At 44.0% G+C, this 27992-nt stretch overlaps 1 long non-coding RNA gene across 1 annotated transcript; it reads right to left on the bottom strand.

The window, feature by feature from the left end:
- Positions 1-523: 523 nt before the first annotated feature.
- Positions 524-22799, bottom strand: LOC311607036. Its single transcript, XR_014782513.1, has 3 exons — positions 22626-22799; positions 1485-1751; positions 524-669 (listed from the first exon to the last, which is right to left on the bottom strand). It is a non-coding gene; the product is annotated as an uncharacterized lncRNA (long non-coding RNA).
- Between the last annotated feature and the right edge of the window lie 5193 nt (positions 22800-27992).

Genomic DNA, 27992 nt, shown 5'->3' with positions numbered 1-27992 from the left:
GATTAGCCAGGGCTATCAGAATATCTTGTTTACTCCAGATATTGATGTGGAAGTGGGATGGTACTGATGCTGTGCTCCCAACAGTCAGCATGAGTTGATACCTTGTTCTCAAGTACGCATGCAGATTACACACTAAATTCAAACTAAAATGAAAAACATATATCCTGACAGAAATTCAAGCTAAAAAGAGGAAGCATAATCAGACAGAAAGGGAGAAGAGTAGACCAGGTAATTCAAAAGAAAAGGGGAATTAGTAAGAATATGTCATCCATAATGTTTAAAAAAATAATAAGATCAAAACAGAAACGAGCTGCCAGGTTTAAATGGCACTGCCATTTGGATGTAAGAAAAGCAATGTTGTTTTTACTAAAATATGCGATGAAGTTTGCAGTTTCATAAGCTCCAAATGAGAGTGTCGAGTGTTAAAGATTTTCTTTACTCCTTGAGGTCTTGCTAGAGCCATCAACCACATGCCCAGCCTTCAGCTACAAAGGTAAACTCAAGAAAGCCACCAGGCCCATGAGAGTGCAGAGGTGCTGGAGAGGAGCTTTCACTGCACGGGATGCTACAGGTAGACAAAGGTGCTGGGTTTCTTGAGACAAATCAGTGGCTCAAGGATTAGTACTTCAAGCTTCAAATGACCACAAGTGCAGAGGTTTCAGCTGGCTTCTGGGAATGAGAAGAGAACCAGTGTCACCTTCTTTAAGAGCAAAATTAAAGGCTCTCAAGAGATGGCTTGGTGGTTAAGAACACATCTTGCAAAGGACTTGAATTCAGTTCCCAGCACTGATGTCAGGTGGCTCACAACCAGATTCCGTGTCTGCTGTCCTCTTCTGGCCTCTATAAGCACCTATACTTATGACACATACCCACACTGAGACACGCACATACACATAATTTAATATATATATATGTATATATATTTATATATACAAATCTTTTTAAGAGCAAAGCTTAAAACAATGAGAAAAAGGAAATCATCCTGCAAGTATCCAACTTCATCCCAACACCCCACACACCCAGAACTACATCATGATATAAAAGAAGGGAGTATAAAAGAAATGCCTTCGAGCCACATCCACGCACAAAGTAAGCCCATGTGTATACTGCTGCCTCCCTGCATTTGCTTTTCCTTTGAACAAGTGTGACTCCGTTGTAGTCATAACAGACACTTGCCTATCTACACAGTAGAGGAGACCCAGACAATTTGTAAGCTTTTAGTTTGCTTTGGGTGGACATAAGTTAGTCATATAATGACTCACATTTCAATAAAGCCATATAAAAGTCTTCAGTCTTTCACTCATTTTTCTGAGATGATTTCAAGTAATAACTAAGTGCAAATAAGTTCTCAATGCCACGTTGCTTACAGGGGATCCAAGGCAGCTTCTGGAGTTCCTCAACAAAATGCCTTCCCCTGAAACAGCACACAGCATGCTGGATCCGAAAAGAAAACAAATTCTAAGCTTAGCCACTTATAAATGTACCTTTTGAGTCCTCTAAGCTAGTAGGTGACAAAGGAGGCAGAGAGAGATGACATCACTTTCCAGAGTCGCAGTGCACATTTCACTCTGGGTAATTTCCTCCATGAATCCTTTCCGGAACTTGATGGGTTATACACATGGTTGGATTGCGATGGTGGAAGATGGGAGAACCAAGTTCTTCAGCTGAGTGAAACTTCATGGAAAGATCCTGCTGCTGGTTCTGGTTCTATACCCTTCCCGGCAGATAAGAGAACGTTCCTCAAAAAGCACCTTAAGTGGCAAAAACAGTCTTCAGTCTTACTACCCAGTCCATAGTCACTATCATTCCAGAATTACCCAGTTCGAACCCGATTCCCTCTTAGTCTTGACATTGTTGTCCTCACCTTCAAGCCTCATAGCAGAGGCTCTTTTACATCACAGAAGAAAGAAACGTGGTTCAATGATTCAGTGATTTCTTAGGAACATGAGTAAATATATTGTCAAGCCAGGAGATTTTTGAAAGGAAAAGAAGACACTATTAAATACATCAGAACAATACACATAAATTTTTTTTAAAAAATCCATTGCCAGCAAGGTGGTGCATGCCTGTAATTCCAGCACTCGGGAAGGCAGAGGCAGGTGGATCTCTGTGAGTTCGAGGCCAGCCTCGTCTACAAAGTGAGTCCAGGACAGACAAGGCTATACAGAGAAACCCTGTCTTACAAGAAAACAAAACAAACAAACAAAACCCACCAAATAAGATAAACTATAATAAGTCTTAGGGAAGCTAGGATGTATGCTCGCTCCACTTCCAGACAAAAGCCTTTCCCAGAATCCTAGCTACCTGGGATGGAGATTCCTATCCCCAAACACGGGGCCTCCTATGGAGGCTGTTGTGTTCAAAGAAGATGGGTGAGATGTTGCTTTGACACATGCCATGATTCCAGCCCCAAGTCCAGACTGTGCCCTGATGGCCTCAGAAATCACAGGTGTCTGAGAGACTAAGCTACTGTAGGAGAACATCACCCTGTGATGGTGGTGACCATGCTACCGCCAAGGTAACCCCTCACCTATCCCACTGTCAAGATTGCAGACTCTAACTGTCCCTTTTGAGCCAGCACTCTCCAGGTGTGTGGAAGAGGCCCAGGACGAGTGAGAGCCCCAGTTGGCTGTGCAAGCCAGCCTGCAGTATGTCAGCTGAGTTCCTGGGTGACTAGCATTTACTTTCTTAACGTTGATCACTCCAGAGCAAGGATTTTAAGATCTCCCTCCTAGTTTCATTCTCCAGATCATGTCAGTGAAATACTGCATCATGTCATCTAAGTGTCTCATTTTTAATTTTTTACAAAGAAGTAATTCAAATTTTTATTTTCAGATGACATCATAGCTTATAGAGCATATCTCATGCAATCTTTGAATAGATAGTAATATTTGTACATTTTCTAAGTGCAGGGTGAAAATATAATGTTCTCTTTTTATTAATGTATTTATTTATTCACTTTACATCCCAGTTGTAGCCTTTCCCTCCTCTCCTCCCAGTTCTACCCTTCCTTCCCTCTTGCCCCCCTTATTCCTCAGAAAAGGGGAAGCCTCCTAACCACTTACCCTAGCTCATCAAGTTGCATCAGGACTGAGTTCGTCCTCTTCCCTTGTGGGAAGCCCCTGAAAAGGCAGTCTCACCAAGAGAAAGTGATCAAAAAGCAGGCAACAGAGTCCATGTCAGAGACAGCCCCCGCTCCCCTTACTAGTGAACCCACATGAAGCCTGAGCCACCTATGGGCTACATCTATATAGGGGGCCTAGGTCCAGTCCATGCATGGTCCTTAGCTGGTGCTTCAGTCTCAGCAGGCTCCTATGGGTTCTGGTTAGTTGGCTCTGTTGATCTTCTGTGGAGTTCTTGTCACTTGTAGGTCCCTCTATCCTTCCCCCCACTTTCCCAATAGACTCCCTATGCTTCACCCAATATTTGGCTCTGAGTCTCAGCATCTGTATTGAACCACTGCTGGGTGGAGCCTCTCAGAGGACAACTTTGCTGGGCTCCAGTCTGCAAGCATAGCAGGGTGTCATTAATAGTGTCAGGGATAGGCTCTCTTCCATGGGGTGGGGCTTAGGTTGGGCCAGGCATTGGTTGTATCTTATGTCAATCTCTGCTCTATCTGTTCTATCTTTATCCCTTGCACATCTTGTGGGCAGGGTAAGTTTTGGATCAAAGGTTGTTTTGTGGGTGGGTTGGTGTTCTCCTCCCTCCGTTAGGAGTCGTGTCTAGTTAGAAGGTGTCCTCTTTAGTCCCCGAGGTCCCTCTCATATCCTCCCAGAGGCCTAGTCTGACTTAGCTCTCCAGTTTGTCACAGAGATGCCCCCGCCCACGGTTTCTCTGTCCTCTAAAGGCCTTCTGTCCTCCTGTCCCGCTCTCCCCAGGTCTGATCTCCTCTCTTATTTATCTCTGCGCTCCCTCTCTTACCTTGTTCCCTCTCTTCAACCATTACCTCTGCCTGTTCTGTTTCCCTTTCTGAGAGAGATTTAAGCATCCTCCTGTATATCCTCCTTGTTACTGATCTTCTTTGTGTCTGTGCATTGTAGTATGCTTATCCCGTACTAGATGATTAAACTCCACTTATAATTGAGTATGAACCATGTGCTTTGCCTGCAAATATATGGTTTCTCATTTTTTTAAAAAAAGGCCTCAAAGTCCTGAAAGGCTATTGTAGAAGGTTATCAAGTAGTCAGACAGCTATGCATGAAATTAAAATATCATATTCATTTCTGGATAGTATTTCAGAGCACAAATTGAACATCTTGTCCCAAGGTAAGGTTTTTTGTTTTGCTTTGTTTTGTTTTTTGTTTTTGGCTTGGTTTGGTTTGGTTTTGATGGCACCACATGCATACTATGCCTTTAAAACCTAGCTTTTGCCTAGTGGTAGAGGCTTGCCTAGCATGTGTGAAGTGCTGACTTCTATCTCCAGTACTCAAAGAAAAGAAAAGAAGAGAAAGAAAAGAAAAGAAAGCACCCCGAATTGGTGGGAGCATTAAATCAGTTCAAGTTCAATCTTTTCACCACCCAAAGAGGAAAAACTAATCATCAAATCTCACCATCTCTTCATATCATAATAAAAGTCCAAAAACTAAGACTTTGACACCCAGCCTGCAAAAGCATTGTGAAGGCCTTATTGAGTTTCTATTATTAAATCTTCACTTTTAAATGAAATCATTCGCAATAGACGGCTGGAGTGAAGAGATAGTTTTCTGCATATGACTGTTTGATGCCTGACATAGTAGGAAAGGCAGCGTCACAAAGTCCAGCAAGGGGCTCTGATAGATGGCCCCGTGGACAACATGGGACACGTGTAGAAGGAGCCTGCATTGGCGTGGAGTCAGAGTCTCTCACGACACCTGCAGAAACATCATTCCTAAAGTTGTTTAAGATGGGAAATACCCTGCATGCCATAGTCATCTCAGTTTGGGAAATGCTGAAAACCCCACGTTGTGTAGAAGGCAGTGGGAATCCAGCAAGATGATCATTTTTAACATAATTATATTAATTAATATTATAACTCTATGATAATTTATAGTCATTTTAGGATGTGTTGGAGAGCTACTTTTCTTTCCAGGAGTGTACTATGTGCCCAGAACACAGATCAAATTATAGCCATTTATTACTAAGCAAGACTAGTGTGTTTGGAACTGCTGCCCGACAACAGAGGACATTCTCTCCCGAGCAAACTGTCATCTCCCATGTGGCATCTACCAATAACAACTAAAAATGAACTGAAATTCTTTTTAAAATCTGCTTTGAGATGATCTTCTTCATGGCGCTCTCTCTCTCTCTCCCTCCCTCCCTCTCTCTCTCTCTCTCTCTCTCTCTCTCTCTCTCTCTCTCTCTCCCCCCCCCCATATAAAAACAAACAAATGGTGTCACCAAGGAAAAATTGAAGCACTTCCGAGGAAAGACAATTTTCCTGACATAAACTGTCAATAAGTTACCAAAGCAAAACAATAAAAAGCCAGTTCTCTGTCAGGCGCACAAAGGGGTTTTCCTTCACACATTTCAGAGTGAATTTCACAGGCTCAGTCTATGGTCTGTAATCAAACTCTGGTGTCACCTTACCAAGCCCAGCTTCAGCCTTGTGATTTCTTCTGCAGTCCTCACACGCCCGATCTGTCATCAAACACGCCAGCCTAAGAAAAGCGCAAAGGTACAGAGCTGTCTCTGGATCTCACCTGACTAACAGGCAGAAGCAGGAAACCCCTTCTTATTCAATTGTCACCTCAAAAAGACACCAGCCCATTTGCTCACACTTACCACATCTCACTTACATCTCGAAATCACGCATACCGTTTGACAAATGGATGCGTAACTTTAGAATGGGGATAAATTTCATCAACAATGGGTGATTTGGCCCAAGCTTCCAGGACACGACAGTGCAATGGCAGTTCTCACGAAGACACATGTAAGACACGAAGGCACACCAGGAAAGGGTTGCAGGACTGGACAACCCCAGCGGCCATGAGTTCATTCCCAAGCTGCCTCCAAATCCCCATATTCCTGTTAAAGTCTCTAAATAAGTGAAACTGCTCTTGGTAAACGGAGCCATCTTATTCTCCTCTGAAACTGTGTCCTCTCCCAGAATTAGGGGCTAACCATGGATGGAGCACCCACAGCTAATAACGCTAACACTGAATTTGGACCTTCTGGCTCCTGGCTGCTGAAATGATGCCTTTCTGCTTCGGTGTCACTGCTCTAAAAGCAGAACCTGTTTTGTCTAAGCACTACAATGTGACGGGCAGGATGCTCGCATTAAGCATGAAGTGGGAAGGCTTGGTGGGCCGGCTGCTTGCCATACAGGTGTGAAGACTCAAGTTCAGAACCCAGAACCCATATAAACAGCTGAGTGCAGTGTGTGCTTATGATCCCTGGGCTGCAGATGTGGAGACAGGAGGACGCTGGACAGCCAGTCTAGCCAACTCAGCAAGTTCCAGGATCAGCCAGACAGCCCGTTCAAAGAATAAGCTGGAAGTGACTCAGAAAAATGCCATTCATAAACCTCTGGTCTGCACACATGTGAACATACATACTCACACACAGGAAAAGGTTAACAGAAATAAGAGTATAAGATAATAGTAATCTTGTGAAAGTGTGAGTAGAACTAATATTTCTCTTCTTAAATATTTCTAGAGTCCTTCCATACCTATTTAGACTATTCATAAAAAGTAAGCACATAGAAAGCAGTCACAGTAATTACAATGTTGCTGTATGTATTTTTCCTGAAAAAAAAAAAAACACAGTACCTGGATTTTTCTAAATGCAGATCTGATGCAGTTGTCTTCAGCAAGTTTATTTCCAGCTCACTTTCCTTATTTTTGCCCTTTTTTCTTTAGAATTTCGAGATTTCTTTTGGTTTTTGGTGGACAGGGCTCTCTCCTTAGTCCTCTTTACCAGAACTTGGAGATGTTAGTGGAAAACAAATAGATTATGTATAATGGATTGTGACATAAATACCTTCCATGTGTCTGCGTATTGCTCCTTTGTGGAGAAATGCCTCAAGCACGGGGAAGCTATGTACCCCCGCATTGTCCGCGGCTGGAACTGGAGGGGGTCAGTGTAAAACTAGTACAGCTCCTTTATCTTGCCTGAAAGAACATTTTATTTATTCATTGCTCGTCCGATGTTCTAAAACCTAATCAGCGGAAGCCCCCAGAGATGGCCGAGACATGGGAGATTCTGAGGGTGTGTTTATCAACTTCCTGCCTCCCCAGGACTTACTATTCTTCGAGAGACTGTGTGCTCCTTGAAGAAGACTGTATAGCAATGAGCCCGCCCAGATAGCCAGCTACAAAACACACTTCCAGCTAAATCACTTAAACATCCCCTCTGGCACACCATGAGCCTGCATGTAATACAAGTCCCATGTTGAGATGCAATTATTCGCACATACCTCTCCAGTGCTGGACACAGGGCTCCCAGAGGGCAGGGTACTTCCTCTTTCTACTTAGTCTTTATCTGAGTGCTTATCACATAGTTAATGTGTATTAACTATTTGTTTGGTGACTCACTGGACTACATGCATTATTTAAACTAATGAGTGAACAAAGCTATCGCTGGGTGGAAACATTTTGTTTTGTTTTGTTTTGTTTAAAGGATCTGTGTTACAGATATGGGTTAGCCAACATCCAACATTTCCTCTTCTGCCTGACCCGGTTTCACCTCCTTCCTTTTGTGTGTATTGCTCCATAATTAACATACCCAGTACCTCTAAATCTGTGCCAGTGTGTTTCTGAGAAGATCCCACTCATGAATGCTGGGAAGAAAAATAAAGACAAGGAGAAGCAGATGACAAAGGAAGCCAACTTAATAGTCTCTGATCAAATGTCACCTTTTCTAGGAGACCTGAGAATGCAGCTGACTTGTCCCAAGATGTGTCCCTTCTGTCACTCACACACCTGTATGGCTCTGTGTCTCCCTTTCATTGCTATGTGTATGGTTTTTTTTTTCCTAGCAATGCCTGCCTGCTCCCTGGCTCCCTAGGTAGAAGACAAACTCCCCAAAGCATAGACTTTGGCTTTGATTTACTATGTGGTCCACGCTGGCAAGCCCAGTCTAGAATGTGGAAAGCATTCAATACATATTTATTAAATGAATAAATCATTATTACTAGATAAATTATTTTGGGCATGTAAAGAGAGCACACAGAAGTCAGTTTCTGTGTACTAGGATTTTATATTAAATGTTAAGAAAAAAAATGGATGCACCAAAGAGTCTCAGATGTTAACTGGATTCGGTGGTTATAATAATAAGCCTTTGTGCAATCATGGAAATAATTACTAATTCATAAACCTAAGCGAATAAAAAAATCTGAGGTAGACCTAAGGTCACCCTCTCCTCTCTCCGCTACGGCTTCTTGTTCTGGTTTCCATCTATCCTTTCTTTGTTTTGTTTTTTTGGTTTGTTTTTCTTTCTAGAGAGAAAACTTCAAAGTCGTCTGTTTGGGGGAGATCTCTTTCTCTCTGACACCAAAGAGAGATGATTTGCAGGCAGCAAGAGAAAGAGATGACAGCCCGGCAGCAGGCCCAGCCTGTTCGTTAGTGCATTTGAAAGTGGCTTCTAACGTGTACCAAGACAGAGACGACTTTAAAGCTTTGGAAACATCACATCATGGAAGGGCATTGGGAACAGGGCCTTTCCACCTCCGCGCTCATTAGCGCCTAGACTCCGTCGCTCCACAGTCCACCTCCGACTCCTCACGGTTCTTCTCCTTTCCCTTTCACTCTTCCCATCTGCCAATCACAGAAGAAGACTTCACGGTATGGAATGTCAATGGCTTCCCCCTCAGCCTGTGCAGCACTGCCATCATAACTTCCACTTTTACACACGTTACGCGCCACACCTTAAACTGTTGTCATCTTTGCTTTTGAACTGTCAGATGTCTTTCAAGAAAATTCGAAGGACGAAACCATACTCCCTGCATATTTCCACATTTTCCATTTCTTGTGTGACTCTGTTTTTATTCCACTTTTTCTTGTGTGACTCTGCTTTTATTCCTCTCAGCTTGATTTTTTGTTTTGTTTTTGTTTTTGTTTTGTTTTTGTTTTGTTTCCCAAGACGGGGTCTCTCTGTGTATCCTTGGCTGCCCTGTCCTCGCTTTGCAGACCAGGTTGGCCTCAAACTTACGGTGATCTGCCTGCTTTTGCCTCCCAAGTGTTGGGATAAAAGCATGCGCCACCACGCCCAGCTCTAGTTTTCTTTTGTCTCCACCTTGTGTGCAGTTTTTCAACTGGCACACACTAATCATAAATATCTATAGAGTAGCTATAATATCTTAGTACACACAAGGCAAGGGGATTGTCATGCCCATCATTTCAAACATTCATCTCTTTATTCTGTCCAGATAATCCAAAATCCCCCCTCCTGTGGCAGGCCCCCAGACCTTAGCACAACTGATGTCGTGTTAAAGGCACCATTCTGACTTTAAAGCCCAGCACCTGCCAATATGAAAACAAAGACCTCATCCATCAAAATGCTAGTCCATAGCTCCAGGAAAGTCCTGGATGCACTAACCATGCTCATTGGCCTCTGTGGTTCTGCTTCTTGCTAACTGAAGTATGACTATTAGGATGTGGATTTTGTGAATAAATGACAAAGGGCTGTAAAACCCAGAGCTGCATGATTTAGACAATTCCCCAAGCAAACACTGGCTGGCAATACAAACTTTTCAGCTTATAAGTATTTGCATGGTGGTCTTTGGTGGGCTAATCTCACAACACTCCTGGGTATTTTGAAATATACACTTAGTTGTTGTCAGGTATATTTAGCGGTTTTGCCTTAGAATATCTGAAGTTATTACTCCCTCCCAACTGCAACCTGGACCCACCAATCACCCTTTGCTAATCTTCTCTCCCTCTTACAAGCCCTTGGCAACCTCCCCCTTTCATTCTTGACAATGTCAGCATTTTAAGAATAAATATCCTCAAGTGCTGCCATATTGAAGGCTTGGTCCCAGCTGATGGTGCCATTCTAATCTTATTAATGGATTAACCTGTTTAGTTACTACAGGATGGACTAGCATGGGATGGGTCCTACCTAGAGAAAGTAGTTCACTGGGACAATGTATGTGTAGGATTGATTTTATTCCCAACCTCTTCCTCATACTTCTGTGCATCGTGGGTAAACTGCTATGCTCATCATGTGCTTCCCACCATAAAGTCTGCCTCACTGTGGGCCAGAAAAGAAGAGCTGAGTTATCATGGATCAACATCTCTGAAACCATGAGCCAAAATCAAGCTTTCTTCCTGTAACTTGTTTGGCTTGGCTATTTTGTCACAGTGACAGAAAGTGGAATAGCACAACTTCCTTTAGCTTTTCTACAAGTTTCTACATCTTTGAATATAGATAATTTCTGATAAATCAATCTGCAGTTTAGTGTGTGTGTGTGTGTGTGTGTGTGTGTGTATGTGTGTGTTTACATAATTACAAGTATCATTAAAAAGTGACTCCTGTGTAATGAAAGTTTTGGGTTCTTTGTAAAGTCAGTTATGTTAAGTAAATATGTTTTTCTTTTAATCACAAGTGTGGGGTTTTAGTTTGTGCTTTTAGTATGTTTACGGCTGATAATTGCCTCTTGTGGGGCATGGTCTTTGCCAGCTGATAACTGCCTGCCTCGTGCAGCACAGAGAGGGACATGGTCTAGGACTCTGAGGAAGATAAAATAAGAGAGCCCAGAAATAGAAAGTGTGGTGTGTGGTGGTGGTGTGTAGCAGTTTGGAGAGACCAGAGATGAATGATGTGTCTGCTTGGAGATAGTCAGAGAGAAACATTTCAACATGGCAGCTCGGAGTAGACTGCTTGCTGCTTTTACTGTTGACAGAGATTGGTACTGCCCCAAAAGAACCCATTGGCCCTAGACAGCCAGGAGAAGTAAAGGGAGTCTGTGTCCTTCTTCTTAAACTGCTTTACTTCTCAGGTTGTATAACAATACACAACATGACTATCGTGCACACTATGCACTGAATGTGAACTGTCCTCCATGGGCTCATGTGGTTGAACAGTTGGCCTGTAATCAGTGACTCTGTTTTGGGAGGTTATAGACCTTTGGGACATGAGCCTACAGGGAAGAAAGAGTCTACCGGGAACTGGCCTTTGGAAGTGCGACCTGTCTAGATTGCAGTCCACCTTTCCATTCCTTGGTCAAGCCAGAATTGAACAAATGATACTCCAAGATTTTGCTTCCATGTTCTAAGCCACCTTGAACTCCATCATAGCTTCTCTGCCTGGATGAAATGACCCTGAACATGAGCCAAAATAAACCTCAGTATTGCAAGTTTCTCTGTGTTTCCCAGGATCAAAATATTTACACACACACACACACACACACACACACACACACACACACAGAGAGAGAGAGAGAGAGAGAGAGAGAGAGAGAGAGAGAGACAGACAGACAGACAGACAGACAGACAGACAGACAGACAGAAGGACAGAAGGATAGAAGACAAACAGACAGACAGAGACACAAAAACAGAGACAGGGAGTTTCTCATGTCACTTCATCATTTTGAGGGTTGTATTTTGTTGTTGTTGTTGTTGTTGTGTCATATCATTATTCTCTGTGCGGTGTGACACTTTTCTCTAACTGCTTTCAAGCTTGCCTCTTCATGAGCTACAAGTAGTCAATGGTTGCTGAGAAAGGGATAATATGGGATGACTATATAGAATCTCTAATCCCAAGTAGTCAGTAGTGTATGTATACACATATATATGTGCATGTGTATATGTATATGTATATACAGATAATAACTTGAAAAGAGACCATGAAATTTGGAGGGGGAACAGAAGAAATTTGATGGGGAAGGAAGGGGTTGCAGCGCTCATGTTTGAATTTATTAATAAAAATACTAGTTTTAAAAAGATTGTCTCTCATTCTTGGCTCTTGGGGCATTGATGATGATATGCCAGAGTATGATTTTTTGTTTGGGAATCACTGAGTGTACTCAATGTTTAAAGTCTTTCCACTTTGGGATATATATCATTACTCTTTCAATTTTTTTTCTGCCACATTTACCCTCCTGTTGGACTCAACTGTTAAATTTCCTTTTGGTTTTTTTTTTATGAGTGATTATTATTTGAGTTTTACAGATAATATACTTTGTATTTATCAGTCTTCAGTTTCACTAAGGCCATATCCTGTCATCTCCAATCTGCTACTAAGTGAATTGTTAATTTCAGTTAACCCACTTTTCAGTTCAAAGGTTTTAAATGTCTTTGTGGTGCAGAGAGATAGAACATCCAAAAGATGAGGGAAGTTGTGTCTAGCAAAAACCAGATTCAGGTTGAGTAAATCTACAATGAAAGGGAAGAAAATAAGATGCAGGTACAGATGAAGACCAACTTAGATTCTGTAGTAGGGACATTTCAGTACTCTGCTCCATAATATTTGACTTTTCTGGAAATTTTGAAACATATTTTCAAATGAGACCATATTTGGAAACAGAGATGGTAACGAATTGTAATTTTCAAAGCTGGAAAATTCTGTATTAGGAAAATAATCAGGAAATGTTTGGTATGCTTATATAAACCTGCTTCCATGACTCTTTCATTACGTTACATGACATAAATGGATGCTTTGTCAGACTAATGAGAGCAGCAAAGCACATGACTGGACCTGATACTAAGTGATGAAAACAAACAGATGAGGAGGAAACAGAAGACGCAAAGGAACCCACCACTGAGTAAGTGTCGCGTCCACTGAAGAGAAGGCAACGATGAGTTTCTTGCCTGTGGCAGTAAAGACAGATATATCAGTGAGCCTGGTATAGAGTTGGGAGCCATCACAGGGTGCAAAGTTAAAAACTAAGAGTTTGGTGATGGGATAACTTAATCCTTGCTGCTGACCTCAGTTCCCAGTACGCACTACCTGTGGTTCTCCCAACTACCTGTAACTCCGGCTTTAGGGGATCCACAGACACTCGTATTCATGTATGATCTTACATAGACACATCTTTTTACAAACCAAGAGTTTCAACTTGGCAAATTTTCTAATGAAGAAACTTTATGCTAGAAATGTAGTAGTTAAATACCTATGAGATCATACAACAAATGTGAATAGGGCCATCAGATAGAGAATACAAGGTTCAGAGAGGGCCTAATGGCCAGGAGCCAAAAGACAAACTGGATTTGGAGAAAGGGCTTTAGAAAGAAAGATGAAACGCAACCATTTCCCATCAGTAGGCAGAAGAACGGTAGGTGATGGTGGGTACCTGAAAAGAGAGTGGGGCTTCTGAAGAATTCTGAGATCCGCAGGAATGAAACATGGTAGAACAAATCTTGAAGGTCTCTTAGAAGGTGAGCATTCAGTGCTAGAGTTATGAGCCTGAATATTTAGTTCCATCCACCACAAAGCTTTCTGGCAGGAAAAAGTGATTTGTGAAAGCTCTCTGCAATTCTTCTGAAGGTCTCTGACACAGACGTGGGTAGGTGGATAATAAACTTCCACCTCAATGGCAATATCTAATCTGACAAAATATTCTTTTTTCTTTTCTGCCAAAATATTCTTGTGAAACTCATGCCCTACATCGGCCCAGCTTAGAAGTTCCCGAACAAACCCTAAGCCTGGTTTAACACAGTAACTTTCAAAATACCTAGGTGGAAATAGTTGTCCCATTTAGAAATAGAAATTAATCTTAGACCTTTTATGGACAGGTATGATGAACTGAATTTGCTTATGAACGAAGCAAGGATATGGATACAGAGAGCCCTTTGGGTGGGATTGCTGCATGTAAACGAGGCTTTCAAATTGCGGGTAGATCATCTGTATGCTTCATGATTGGGCCACGTGGAGTGATACAGAAAAGCGATGTGATGTTGGACTTGTACTCAATTTACCAGCACATCTCAAGAGAGCTCCCAAGTCTCCTTCATGCCTGGAAACTACACAGGGAAGCTATAACATTACTTGAAAAGAAAACTCCCTTCGTCATGAAAATGTGTCATAAAATAGCCAATCCAGATGCCATCACCCCAAATGACCTTGTGAAGTGGAAGACAGTCACACCTGTGATGCTAGGTACCCTTCTCATGGACCTTTTGACAAGTATGTGTTTTGATGTCTGCATTCATTTGTGATATAAAGGTCACTGAGGCCCTGTTTTGTGCTCTCAATAACTCAAGGAGGATGTGTTAAACCAACTGAGGTGGGTGGCAAATGATGACAGGCAACCGCTGAAGTCTGGCAAGGAAGCTGACACTGTAGCTCTTTGGATCTGGGTTCCATGACAGAATTATTGTCCATATTTTCTATTCGGCTTCCCATAAAAAGGAGAGTTAATAAAATGCTGCAAATAATAAAATAGCTAGGCTCGCTCTTAAACTGAGCTCGGAAGAGGACTGTCCTGAAAAAGAGTCAAAGAGCTTTCAGGACAGAGAAAAATGAAAAGAACCACTGATTCATAATTATGTGCCAGAAATTAATCTGGACTAGACCAGAAGGCTGTTCAGGTTGTAGACCCTGGGGCATTGGCTGGTGGCCTCTGTGACATTGACCTGAGCACACCCTGCCTTGGCACAGACGATCACTCTACAGCATCAAGGGAACAACTCTGCACTTGGCACCAGCCGCACCACTTCTGGGACTGCTGTTCTGAATGGCTGTAAAAGTACTAGCAGCTTTCCCAGGGACACGAATAGAAAGCCACAAAGCAACAAAGCCAATCTCAGTTCAAGGAGAATGAGGGAGTTGGTATATAAATGTATGCTTTGGAAAGAAAAGGTGCATTGCCATAGCCTCCATTTGTAGAAATCACTGACTGCAGCAGAAATTCTTAAAGGGAAACACACATGCTGTTTTACTTCTTAAAATGGGATGCTGGTCTGCCCTAATAGTGGCAATAGTAGAGTCCTTCCCGCGCCCTGTCATGTCCCGGTGACTCTTCGCCTTCCCTGTGTGACTCTTTGCAGCTACAGTACTTCATGGATTTCCCTTGTGAACTGCAAGACCTTTTTCACACATATGAGTCCTGTTTTTCTCATCATAGTAAAGATATACAAAGGATGTGCTTGCTCTCTTGGCCTCCTCCCCCTCCCCCTCTTGTTCTCTGTATCTCTCCCATCAGCTTGGTTTCTTCTGTCATCCTCTCAAACTTCCTTTGTAATTTCCCCTTTGTATAGTCTTTCCAGGCCTTAGCTGACATCTTACTTACAACACAGCCTCATGATCACCCCAAGTTCCTGGATCGTATAGATCCAGGACATCTCAAGAAAGCTCCTAAGTCTCCTTCAGGCCTGCAAACCTCACAAGAAAACCATAGCATTGCTTGAAAAGAAAACTACCCCCATTATGGAAATGTGTCGTAGGATAACTATGCCAGACAGACTCACCCCAAATGACCTTCGGGAGGTGAAGGCAGTCACACATGTGATGCTGTGCCCTTCCTGTGGACCTTTGGACAGGTATGTGTTTTGATGCCTGCATTTATTTTGGAAATAAAGGTCACTAAAACCTTGTTTTGTGCTCTCAATAACAGGTACTAACAGAGAACATGTTGAGTGAATTGATGCCTTAGATCTTTACTCAGGAAAGAGGAAAGCGTTCCACAAATATGGGGGAATAAGGATGGTCTCAGAAGTGAGTGGAGCTGACCTCAGCAAGCCCTTTCCCCAGCACGTGACTCCAACAAGCAGAACTCTGTGACAGGAGAGGTTTGCTTTGGAAAAGTGCTATTTATCCAGAGAAGGAAAAAAAAAAGTGTCAGGCTTAGAGACCATATCTTCTCTTCAGGGCTGACACAGAAAGTGAGGAAAAGAATCTGTTCCCAGTAGAGTATGAAGCCAACACTAGACAGTCCGCAGACCCCTGATCTTCCCAGGCACACTAGAGAGGCCTGGAAGAATGTATGTGTTTAAGACCTAAATGGCATGATAAATCTGGAAGTCCGACTTCAGTTGAGGAAAACCAGCAAAGCTATCTCTTGGGCTAGCAAAATGGCTCAGAGACTAAAGGTGCTTTTCTACCACCATACCTGATGACCTGAGTTTGGTTTCCAGAACTCACGTGGTAGAAAGAGGACTAATAACTCCCTCTGACCTCGACGTGTCCCCCCCCCACACACACACAGAGAGAGAGAGAGAGAGAGAGAGAGAGAGAGAGAGAGAGAGACAGAGACAGATTATTAAAATATTTCATATTTTAATGAGGAAGTAGAAGAGACATAGTAGAAAGCTGTAGGGAAGGGGCTGGAGAGATGGCTTAGAGGTTAAGGGCACTGGCTGTTCTTCCAAAGGTCCTGAGTTCTATTCCCAGCAACCACGTGGTGGCTCACAACCATCTATGATGAGATCTGGCGCCCTCTTCTGTCATGCAAGTGTACAGGCAGGCAAAACACTGTATACATAATGAAAAGAAAAAGAAAAAGAAAAGAAAGCTGTGGAGAAGCAGTTGCCACAGAAATAGCACTTCAAGAGAAGATTGGGAAGTAACTGGGCTCATTAGTTGGTCCTTAGTGTCCAGGTCCTCTCTCTTCAGGAACATTCCATGGCAACCCTCTTTGTGGTGAGGTCTGTTGTGCATGGTGCTGAGGCCTCATAGTTCCCAGAAGCCATCCCTGTAATGGACTAGCCAGAAGTGACTCCCTCCCCTGAGGGCCCATTGCAGATATTCCCCAGGTCCCTCTCATCTCCTGGCTATTTAGTAGGAAGGAACAAATGCCATTTATTGGTTACAGTTCTGGCTTGTGGCAACGATCAAGGTCAATAAGTTGTGCATCTTAACTACCGTGATGGGTCACTTTAATCATTGTGGCTCAGAGATAGGTTCTACGGAATTTCAACCCTTAAAGATTTGTTTTGTTTTTTGTAATTCTGTGTCTATGTGCATCCCGGTGTGGGTATGTGCACGTGGGTGCCAGTGCCCATGGAGGCCAGAAGAAAGCACGAGATCCTCTGAAGCTGGAGTGCAGTTAGGTGTGTGCTGCCTCATGGAATGGAGGCTCTAGCCACCAAGAGCTGGTCCTCTGCAAGAGCGCCATATGCTCCTAACTGTTGAACCACTGCTCCAGCCATGGATTTGAGTTTTTAAATTCCCCTTGACCTTGGCTGCACGGAAAACCCAACTCATTCTCCAAACTCTTTTCTCCCTGTGAAGAGCCAGCATGTTGGACAGCCACGCTGGCCACCTAACATAAACCTGTTGGGCTTAATCAATGGGTTAGATTCTCAGGCTTTCTCGTGCTGTTTTTTTTTGGGGGGTGCCTATCTCTATCTACACCAGCCAAAAGAAAAACCTGCACTGAGATGAGTGAATTGCACTAGAAATGAACATTAGAGTACTGTTCTCTCTCTCTCTCTCTCTCTCTCTCTCTCTCTCTCTCTCTCTCTCTCTCTCTCTCTCTCTCTCTCTCAGGAGTGCTATATATATATATATTTTTTTTTTTTGAGACAAGGTTTCTCTGTGTAGCCCTGGCTGTCCTGGACTGACTTTGTAGACCAGGCTGGCCTTGAACTCAGCGATCTGCCTGCCTCTGTCTCCCAAGTGCTGGAATTAAAGGCGTGCACCACCACCGCCCAACTTAGAGTGCTATTCTCAAAGGACTCCTATATGCTCATAGTCTAAATATCTTGACCTTCAGGGAATATGAGAGGAAGCCCTGTTGCCAGCCCTTGGCCTAATTCAGCTGAGTCCCAGAGCTGACATTATTTATGGAAGCATAAGCAGTTGGTTGGATGAACGCCCAGGGGGCCTTGCATTGTAGGTACTTAAATAAATCAAATGATCCAGAAAACTGGTATTATGTGAGACCTCCACTTGAACTGCCACCTCCCCCAGTCACACTGGCAAATGTAAAGGTCAGGGAGGACCCTCCTGCCTTATATGGGAGAGCAGAGCCAGTGTGTGAGGGTGCCCAGCCAGCCATACCGTGTGGCCAGTGACATGGAGACCTTGTAATGTCACAGAAGGGGACAGAGAGGAGGAGCCTTCGTATTCACAGGACATGAGGATTGCTGCTTAGGCAATCTGTAGCTAAACACACACACACACACACACACACACACACACACACACACACACACACAAAACTGGATAGTTTTCTCAAATCTAGGCTGTCTCCCAAGACTTCTCTCTGAAGAGTTCTTAAAGCATGCTTGCATTTTTAATCAGATTCTGGTTTTTGCTCTTTCTATCATTTTACTAAACAGCTTTACCCCTGTGGCTTTGTTTTTTAAAATCTAGTCATCTTGCAATCTCAGGCATTTCTCAGAAATTTACCCTCGGGGAAGATAAATCTTAGATGAGCGTTAGAGAAATGCAACTCTGCTACCTAAAGAAGTCAGGCTACGGGGGGGGGGGGGATATAATTGAATATTGACCAAATCAAACTTATCTTGCTCATTTCTTACTTTAATATTCTTTCTTAAAGCAGATTCCAGCAGTCTGGCCTCTGCTGCATAGAGACTGATCGCTCAGCAAGATCAGCAGGAAATTAGAAATGCAACATTAGGATGTTTGAACATAATTTTTGAAACCAGAGTCACATCTGTCTGCTAGTTCAAGGGCGGATGCTCGGAGAGACCAATGAATGAGTACATCAATTATCACAGCAGCTATAAGTGCCAGAGTGACAACTCAAAGACACTCAGGGTGGGCTTCACTTCCCTGGGACTTAGTCAGATGTTATACCTATATACATATATAAAAAAATCACACGTTCTGATTCCTATCCCAACCATGGTAACCTGGGCTTGGATCCTCCTGCTTTGCTCTCTCTAGGTGTCAAATTGAAACTAATAGCAGTTAATGAAAAAGGTCAGCACCAAAGGAAATACAAGCATGTCAGGCTGTCCCCTCTCTCACCTTCCTCATGTCTCTGTGAAGTTTCTTCTCTTAGAAACATAATTCCACTGCCTAGGACACTGGGACAAAGAGTATCTCCCACCAGGACTTGCCTTCAATGTTTCAAGACACAGGTGATAGCTGGCAAGCTGTCAACATGCCCATTGAAATTCAAGAGCTGTTTAAAAAAAAAGAATTGATGTTGGGAAGCTTGGCTTTTAGAAATGAGAGGAGACCATAAGAGAAAGGCATGCCCATATTGCTACATTTACCTTTGAAAAGATCTGCAAAGGGATGTTCTCCAATACTGTATGGAATACCAGCTAATCACAGTAGTTAGCCCACACCTCTGTCCATGGTCACTGTTAAGGGAAATGCCCCCTGCCTCAAGCCCATACAAGGAGCTGTGGTGGTTTGAATAGGAATGCCCATCATAGACTCCAGTGTTTGAATGCTCAGCCCATAGGGAGCTTGCACTATTAGGAGGTGTGGCTTTGTTGGAGTAGGCGTGGTCTATCACTGGGGTGGGGTGGGGCTGTGAGGTCTCAGATGTTCAAGTCAGTCTCTCCTTGCTGCCTGCAGATCAAGATGCAAATTCCCAGCTCCTTCCCCAGCACCATGGCTGCCTGCACACTGCCATGTTTCCTGCCATGACGATACTGCACTAGACCTCTGAAACTCTTAAGCCAGCCTCGATGAAAAGTTTTCCTTTATAAGAGTTGCAGTGGCCATGGTGTCTCTTAACAGCAGTAGAACCCTAACTAAACCAGTGCTTGCATGCCTGGGAGCCATGCTGCTCTATGTGACTAGGATGCCTTGGGCCCAAGGAAGCACAAATCAAGGCTGCATGGAGGCCTGTGTGAATCTCAAAGATAAGAAGGTACAGAGCAAATCACACAACTGGAGCAAACACAGAGAGGTTGTACGAGAACCACCTGACTGTCCCCCAGAGAGGGAGCAACAGCCACCTCTGGTTGTCCTTAAAGCACAGACATCATCGGGAATCCAGTTCCCAAAGAGAGAGAAACAAGAAGACACCAAAAGGAGCTGTAATTGGAGAGTCATAAGTGGAAGTATTTCCTGAGGCTGAGCCCCCAGCTCGCCTGCTTTGTAACGGTCCTGAGTCTCTGTGGGCTCTTAGGTCGTCTCAGCGAGACCTAGTTAGACTCACTCCTTCAGAGCTGGCTTCCACACAGCTTCTTGCCTGACATATGTTCTATATTTTTAAAGATCTAACCATGACTTTAGTTTTCTTTCTGTCACTGTGATAAAACACCTACCAAAAGTAACCTGGGGATAAAGGGGGCTATTTTGCTTTACAGCTTATAGTTTATCATGAAGGGGAAATCAGGGCATGGATTCAAGGCAGGAACCTGGAGGCAGGAACTGAAGCAGAGACTATTGCTTACTGGCTTGTTATCCAGGCTCACATTCAGCTATCTTTCTTTTCCTCCCAGGACCACCTCCCCAGCAGTGGTACCACCTGCCACAATCTGGGCCCTCCCACACCTGTCATCAATCAAGACAATGATCCCACAGACTTGCCTAAAGGGATCTGTTCTGATAGAGGCATCTTCTCAATTGAATTTACACCTTCCTAGCTTCTATCAAATTAACCAAAACTAACCAACCCAGCCATATATAAATCAAATAAGCTGGGCTGATCTTTTCTGGTGGGTATGTTACAGTCTCGTTGTGTGACCAAAAACAAAAACAAAAAAATAAGGACAATGTAGGCACACTTGAGATGAATTCACTTTTAACCGTCGAGTGAAATAGAATTGGTACCCATCAGCATCTTGAGATGCAGGCAAAAGAAGGATAATTAAACCCAGCTTTTCAAATAAGCATCATTGCAAAGGTTACAAAACACTGCAGTGTTGCCAAAGTTGGTGAAATCAATTTCCATTTTGCTGCAGTATGTGTCATGCAGAGATTGCTGAAACCAACAAAATGAAAAGCATTAATAATTGGTATTAATAGCTTCTATAAATTAATTTGCTTCTTTGCCTAAAAAAATCAGCCAAACAATTCATCAAATAGAAACTATGTACACCAGATAATAAAAAGCAAGTACTTTCTATTGTTTTTTTTTTTTTTAATGAGACAATGGAAATTGAAGAAACCTAAGCAGATACAAACCGAATGAAAGCCTCTCTTCTGGGAAAAACAAAGCCAATTTAGTGGTATGCAGATGGACCTTTCTGTGACTTTAGGAACTTGGGGAACATAAAGTATACTACAGAAAACTAACTTAAAATTGAGGTAATACAAGTTCCTCCTATTTATTTACTGTAGTTCCTATCAAATAATTTAAAAACATCACTGACTAATCCTCCCGCGATGCCATAGAAAGAGATGAGAAATAAGTAATAAACGCCCAGTAGGAAATCAAGTGGCAGTGGGGCTAAGCACTTTGTGGAAAGAATTTCGTGGTTTCAACTTGATGGGCACTTGGCGCAACGCCACGGTTCCCTACTGCTAGTCCTGCTGCGGAGGACTGTGGTGGGAAGTGAGGGGGCGAAGCAGTAAGGCTCCTCTGCCTTTCATTTATAACCATATCTTGTGCTTGCCCACACCATGCTCAGCTCTTCAAGACTAGATGATAAGATCTGGAGACCGTGAGACCCTCAGTTTCCTCCTCTCTCTCCTTCCTCCATTCTGCCTGTTCAGTTTTTGTGCTTTTGCTAGCGGCTGGCATCTTGATTTTCTTTTGCTGTTGCTGCTGCGATAACTGACCAAACCAACTTAAGGGGGGGGGGAGGGTTTATTTTAGCTCACAGTCCATCCCAAGCATGGCAGGAGGTCAAAGCAGCAGTGGAAGCTTGCAGCACCTGGTCATATTACATCCACAAACAGGGAGCAGAGAACAAAGGATGCAAGGCTGCTGCTCGGGTAGCTCCCTTTAGGGAAGGAATGGTGTTGCCCACAGTGGAAGAGTCTTCCTACAGCAATGAAAATCATCAATACAATCCTGCATAGGTGTGCCCAGAAGCCCAGCTCCTCGGCGACTCTGGCTTCATTTTTTCTCTTCTGGCTAAAATTAAAAAAAAAAAAGGACATCCTTGAGGGCATGTCCAGACAGCTGACAGAGTGGCGTCCCCAGCTCGTTACAGAATCCTGGTCTGAATTCATTAGCTACATTGAGGGTGCGTACGTAACATTCAGAACCCACTCGCTGACTCAGCATTGATTTTCATAGTAGACATAGAAACCGTGTTAATTGTCAAGCAGGGAATCGCCACTAATCATCACCGTGGGTTTCTAGCTGCTCCTGGCAAAGCATGAACACATCACGAGACAGCAATTACCCAATCTTAGAAATGTATCGTAAAAACGCAGGAATTGTGTGTGTAGAGGAGTGTTTGTTCCGAACATGGCTGTGATGGCAAGAGGGCACATCCAAAGACCTCCTAGGTCTGTGTGACCCAGCTGAGATACAAACACGCCTTTAATCCAGGAGACCGAGGCTAACAGACCCGAGTTCAAGGCCGGCCTGGTATAGAGCAAGAATCAGGTAAAGAAAAGCTTAGGTCCAGGTGTGATGATACTTGCCTTTAATCACAAAGGTAAAGTTAGTTTGTAGAAGGAAGCATCCATGTTTGAAATGATGATGTCTAATTGAGTGGCAGAAAAGGTGACAAATCAGAGAAGATTTGACAGAATCGGATACGCCAAACACTCATGAGGAGAGAGAGGAAAGGGGAGCTTCTTAATAGGAAGTTTTTCAGAGAGAGGAAGCAGTTTTGATCAGGACAGTGGCTTCATGTGCCATCCCTCTAGGGTACCACGTCCTTCCCACTCTCCATTTTTGTCTCCATGCCGCCACAACTGTAAAAGTAACTAAATCTCACCTTCTTATCTTCAAGACTGTTCAGAGGGATCGAACACAGAAGGGGAACGGAAGTCCTGACGAGCACTTCTGTATCTGGAAACCATCAGTAATCTGGATTCATTTGCAGAGATGGGTTGCAGAGAGAGAACTCAGGTAAAGACGGACCAATCCAGAGAATGAGAAGCCAGAAGATCAGAGCGGATTGCTGAGTTAGTTTGAGGCCGAGCGGAGCAGTTCTGGGCTGAGAGAGAAGCCAGATTAAATAATTTAGCTGGGAGAAGAGTTTGAGCCAGAACAGCTGAGTTGAACCAGTCAGCCCAGAGCTCAGAGCTCAGAAAGAACAAATAAGGGTGAGCTCATTAAGCAGTAAGTCTCAGGGGCTGAAAACATTCTAGGCCTGGGTTCGATCCTAGGTTAGATTGATGAGGCTAGGACTTTCTAGGACTAGGCCTAGGTCAGCAGAAGGAGGCAGGCAATAAGCCTCCCAGACAACAATTGAGACAGGAGAATAACATTACTTTTACAAGGAAATATATGATTCATCTTGCAAGATGGAGGTAAAGTACGGGCTGGAGTGTAACTGCAGGGTAGCGTGGTAGTGAGCGGGGATGTGAGTCCTGCTGTCTGGCGCTTCACACTCATTTCTAGTGGTGGTCAGTTGTATTAACCTGCACAGATCAGGACTTTTCCATTTACCAAGCGCTTTCTCTTATGCTAATTGTTCCAAGAGCCCTGCAGCTGGCAGAGCTGGACATTCTAAGGTCACACTCTTGAGGTTGGAGTGTGGCCCTCCAGTCCCTGTCTTCTGAATTGCAGGATAGAATGTCTTTCTTTTTACCCCCTCTCATTAATATTTTTCTTTTTTGTAAATGAACCCAGATTACTGATGGTTTCCAGGTATGGAAGTGCTCGTCAGGACTTCCGTTTCCCTCTGTGTCTAAACAGTCTTCAAGATAAAAAAAAAGTGAGATTTAGTTACTTTTACAGTTGTGGCAGCATAGAGACAGAAATGGAAAGTGGGCAGAACGTGGTACACCAGAGGGATGGCACATGAAGCCAACCTATAAGTCATTTCCATTGACTGAGCTACAGCAAAGCATCCCCGACACATTGAAGAGAACTGCAAACAATAACAGCCGCTCTAACGAGCCGGGTGCCCGCTCTGGGCCAGGCGCATAGGATGGTATGACAAAGCCATTCAAACCCTTGCTGCTTATAAATGCTTGGAACAAAGCTGCCACAGCTACAGTTCCTCATCGTGTCAGCCTCGTTCCTTATACTTAGAGATTTCAAGAAAGCAGACATCAGGGTGCCCTTCGCCTGTGCTGTTTCCCTATTCAGCTATGCCAGTCTCATATGACACTTCCCCCTCGAGGCAATGCAGGAGTCTCTGAGCTGGAGAAATGCTTATTAGGATTCTGCATGTGCGTCCTGGCAACTGCATCCCGCGTGTGTTCCCCTGCTGTCCTTGCATCGTTAGCACAAACACTTATCCACAGCTGACAAGAGACATCAAACTACCATAGGCAATTGCATTTCCAGAGCGGTGGATAATGAAACCGGAAAGACTTGGCCTTGTCCCTTGCCTCCGCTCAGAAGGGAAATAAAGTAGAGCTGTGCTATCCCTCCCCAGTAGTGAGACAAGAAAGTTTGGTCTTAAACTACGTGGCTCTGCCCCGACCCCAACCATGAAGTCTAAATTCTAAAACATGCTCCTTTACTTCATGATCTGATTTAAGATTGAATTATACTCCCGCTTGATTAAACTCACCTTTCACTTTGAAACTTTGCCTTAAGAACACACAGATGCCACGTAGAGTGATCCACTGATGGATGACATCGGTCCAGCAACTGCAGGCTCCTCCCCCCCTGCCCCCCCCCCGGGCCAGGTGAGCCCTGTTGTGATTATGATCCACATCTTCCTTGCCTTTCTCCGAATGAAAATTTAAAACCCATGTTGGTATAAAAGTACAGGCTCTGGAAACATCTTCTCAAGGTGGTGGTGGACATTTGGACTTATGATTAATTTCAAGAAAAGACCCACTGAACGAATATGGATGTGTCTAAATTAGGCAAAATATTGTGTTGCTCCTGTCCTGTGCCTCTTCAACTAGTTACAGCTTAATTTTCTTCTGCTGGGCTAAGGCCAAAAAGGATATCCTTGAGGGGATGTGTAGACAGACGACAATGATGCATCCCCAGTCAGTTAAGAAATCCCAGTCTGAATTCATCAGTTACATTGAGGATGCATGCATAACATTCAGAATCCAGACTCTAAGTATTGATTTCATGCTAGACTTAGAGATATGTGGAAGGAGCAAGTGGAAACTTGTGAGATGTCGAAAGACATGCAGGAGAGGAAAGAAGAACACAATCTAGAAGACATTCCTTCCTGAGGATCACAGGCAGCCGCTGGGAGTCCTGCTCACTACTTAAAAAATCAGCACCAATGGGCTGGAGAGATGGCTCAGCAATTAAGAGCACTGGCTGCTCTTCCAGAGGTCCTGAGTTCAACTCCCAACTACCACATGGTGGCTCACAACCATCTATGATGTGATCTAATGTCCTCTTCTGGCATGCAGGTGTCCTGGCAGACAGAACACTATGTCCATAATAAATAAAATAAACCTTTAAAAAATCAGCATGAACTAGTCAACAAAACAGGAAGATAAAGAACTTCCGTAAAGCATCTGCTCTTAGAAGGCAGTGCCCACATTTCACCTTCACCTCGGCATGATGGATGGGGTCCACTGTCTTGGAGTATTCCTGAATGTTCCCGATTGATTTACTCAGCATGCCTTCAGTGAGGACCCAGGCCATGCTGTATATTTGAAGAGTGGCTGTGCTTTTTTTTGTAGCTTTCTCAGTTGTATCACTTGATGTGCGTGAGGCAGTGTGGCCTACACAAAATGTGATCCTCACTCCAGGCTGCTGGCAGAGGAAAGGTCCTCTCGTGGAATAATTTGGGAAGTGCTGTATATGCTCTCCATCCCTTTGCAGACTTGAAATGTGCATGGATCAAAGAATGGGGACATTGTAATCTGCAAGGAATGGCTCTGTCTGCTCTGCTTTCAGCTGTGTGCTCAAGCAAGTCTGGAAGGCTTTGGTTGGCTTCACTCTCCATCTTCAGAGCATTACCTCAGCCATCTTGGTAGCTGCCTCCCTACACAGTCTATCACTGTGGGAAACGACAGCAGATGTTTATGGCTGCCTGCCCAGTTCTCTTCCTTCCTGCTTCCTTTCTGGTTTCCTGATTGGTTCTGGTGTCTTCCCTCCCCCATGTACAACATGCTCCTGAGGGGACACTAACTGCCCCTTGGCTGTGTGAGGGTCACCGCTTCTTGCCTGCTTGTGTTTTCCTGGGACCCGAGTAGAAAATTTCATCTTCTTGAAGTGTTTCCAGCATTCGGCAGACACGGAGTGGACAGTATGTCATATCTGTGGCATCTACTTACCAAACAGCACGAAGGACGTGAGAGTAAAAGGAGCTGGACCCATTGGATCAAGCCCATCCTCAAAGCTAGCTTTCTTCTGGACTTCCTGATACGTGAAGCAAGAAGTGCGTTTGTGCCAATTTGATTGAGGTTCCCTCATTGTCACTGAAGTTATTCCATGGATACAGCCACTTAAATACAAAGACCCCATGCCTGTCTGAGAGCCCTCTGAAACTGTATCAGAATCTATCTGCAGGAAGTGCTTGCCGCATTTTGCCCAGCGTCCTTGAAAGACATTTGCACTGGGCCTGTTTGTTTTTGTTTTTGTTGTTGTTTTTAATCTGCCTTCAGGCTCTGTGCATAGCTTTGCCTTCCCATTTGCTTCATCCTGCTTCTCACCACCCCCATGACTGCCAGGGCCCACAGCTGATGGCTAGTGTTACCATCTTCTGCTTGCCCGAAGGTGCCCCTCACTGCCTCCTTAGTGTTATTCCTCCTCTCAGGCCTCAGGACCATTCTCAACATGTCCTTCCTGCCCCGCCCATGTCTTTCACGTTCTTTGGAGCCCCTTAGCTGAAACTGATTTTCGTGAACTACAAAGTCCTTTGTGAAGGTTTAAGCAGGATGTGTTTTTGTCCTGAACTCCACAGCCTACACAGAGGTCCTGTTTCTCTCAGCTCAAACCATGCTTATCTCATACTTTGTGTCCTCCTGAAGTCAGCTCAGCTTCGAGCCTTAGCATCTCATGAAACACAAGCCAGACAATGATGAAAAGGGCTTGGGAGGAGAGTTAGAAAGATGCAGGGTGAATGGGGAGTGCGATAAAGATGCTGAGCTGTTTCATGGGCTGTCATAGGACTGAGCCTATGTACAGCAGCCATTTGTCTTCTAGCTCCGTTAGCCCTGCCCACACATCTGTGTGGTTCCTCTTCTTTGACATGATTTTTACCCCAATATCCAGAACATTCAACAAGGAATAAAGCAGGAAATGGCCAAGCCCAAAGGTCATGTCGTATTTCTATTTGCTGATAATCTACAAGTAACACAAATTTGGCTTAAGCATGAACTCATTTCATACATGTGGGTGCATCTTCCCATGACACAACTTAGCTCCCAAGCCATGCTTATGAACAGTGCTCAGTTCATGCCTTGTGTGGTAAGCACTGCCTTTCCTCCCCTTTTACCTGGGGACTGAATGATGGAAGGCAGACATCATGGACTCGTGGACATAGTGCCTGGAATTTCAAGGCCAGCCTGGTCCACACAATGAACTCCAGGAGCGCCAGGTCTACACCAACCTGTCTTGAAAAACCAAACAACAAAAACCCAAAACCAAGCAAGCAAGCAACCAAGCAAGCAAACAAACAAACAAACAAAAAGCCTTACTGATGAGTTGGGATTCAAAGCTTTCCTAGAATACAGAGCTGTATTTAACATGGAATGGTGACAGCCTATTTCTTTAAACACCCTCATTTTAAAATTTTATTTATTTATGTATTCACTTTACATCCCAATTGTAGTTCCCCCCTCCTCTCCTCTCTATCCCAGCCTCCCTCCCTCTTTCCTCCTCCTTCCTCCCCTATTACTCAGAAAAAGGGATCCCCACTTACCCACCCACAGGAGCTCAGCAAGTCACATCAGGACTGAGTGCATCCTCCTTTTACCCAGTGGCCTGGCAAGGCAGCCCCACCATGGGGTAGTGATCAAAAAGCAGGCAACAGAGGCCATGTCAGAGACAGCCCCCCACTAGGGGACCCACATGAAGCCTGAGCTGCCCATCGGCTACATCTGTGGAGGGGGCCTAGGTCCAGTCCTTGGTTGTTGCTTCAGTCTCCACAGGCTTCTCTGGACCTTGACTACTTGGCTCTGTTGGTCTTCTTATGGAGTTCTTGTCCCCTCCAGGTTCTTCTATCCTTCCCCCCACTCTTCCACAAGATTCCCTACACATTGCC

The sequence above is a fragment of the Acomys minous genome (assembly GCF_964271855.1).
Source record: "Acomys minous genome assembly, chromosome: 10".
Lineage (NCBI taxonomy): Eukaryota > Metazoa > Chordata > Mammalia > Rodentia > Muridae > Acomys > Acomys minous.
This window is presented reverse-complemented; position numbering and strand designations above follow the sequence as displayed.